This window comes from Pteropus alecto, unplaced genomic scaffold (genome assembly GCF_000325575.1).
Source record: "Pteropus alecto unplaced genomic scaffold, ASM32557v1 C16517904, whole genome shotgun sequence".
In the NCBI taxonomy this organism is placed as follows: domain Eukaryota; kingdom Metazoa; phylum Chordata; class Mammalia; order Chiroptera; family Pteropodidae; genus Pteropus; species Pteropus alecto.
Window position 1 is genome coordinate 1 of NW_006450168.1, and position 209 is coordinate 209.

The 209-nt window shown below is 32.1% G+C and overlaps 1 pseudogene; it reads left to right on the top strand.

The window, feature by feature from the left end:
* Positions 1–21: 21 nt before the first annotated feature.
* LOC112473482 lies at positions 22–121 on the top strand (annotated as a pseudogene).
* Positions 122–209: the final 88 nt, after the last annotated feature.

The following is a 209-nucleotide window of genomic DNA, read 5'->3' on the forward strand; positions in this document are numbered from 1 at the left end:
AGTTGATTAAATATTTAGTATTTGTTTCAATAGCATATACACTAAAATGGAAATGATGCAAAGGTTAGCATGACACCTGATCAAGGATGACATGCAAATTTGTGAAGTAATTGGTATTTTTATGGAATAGTATTGAGCCTTAAAAAGGAATGAAATCTCTAGCACATGCTACAACATGGAAGAGCTTTGAAGACCTTATGCTAAGTGAA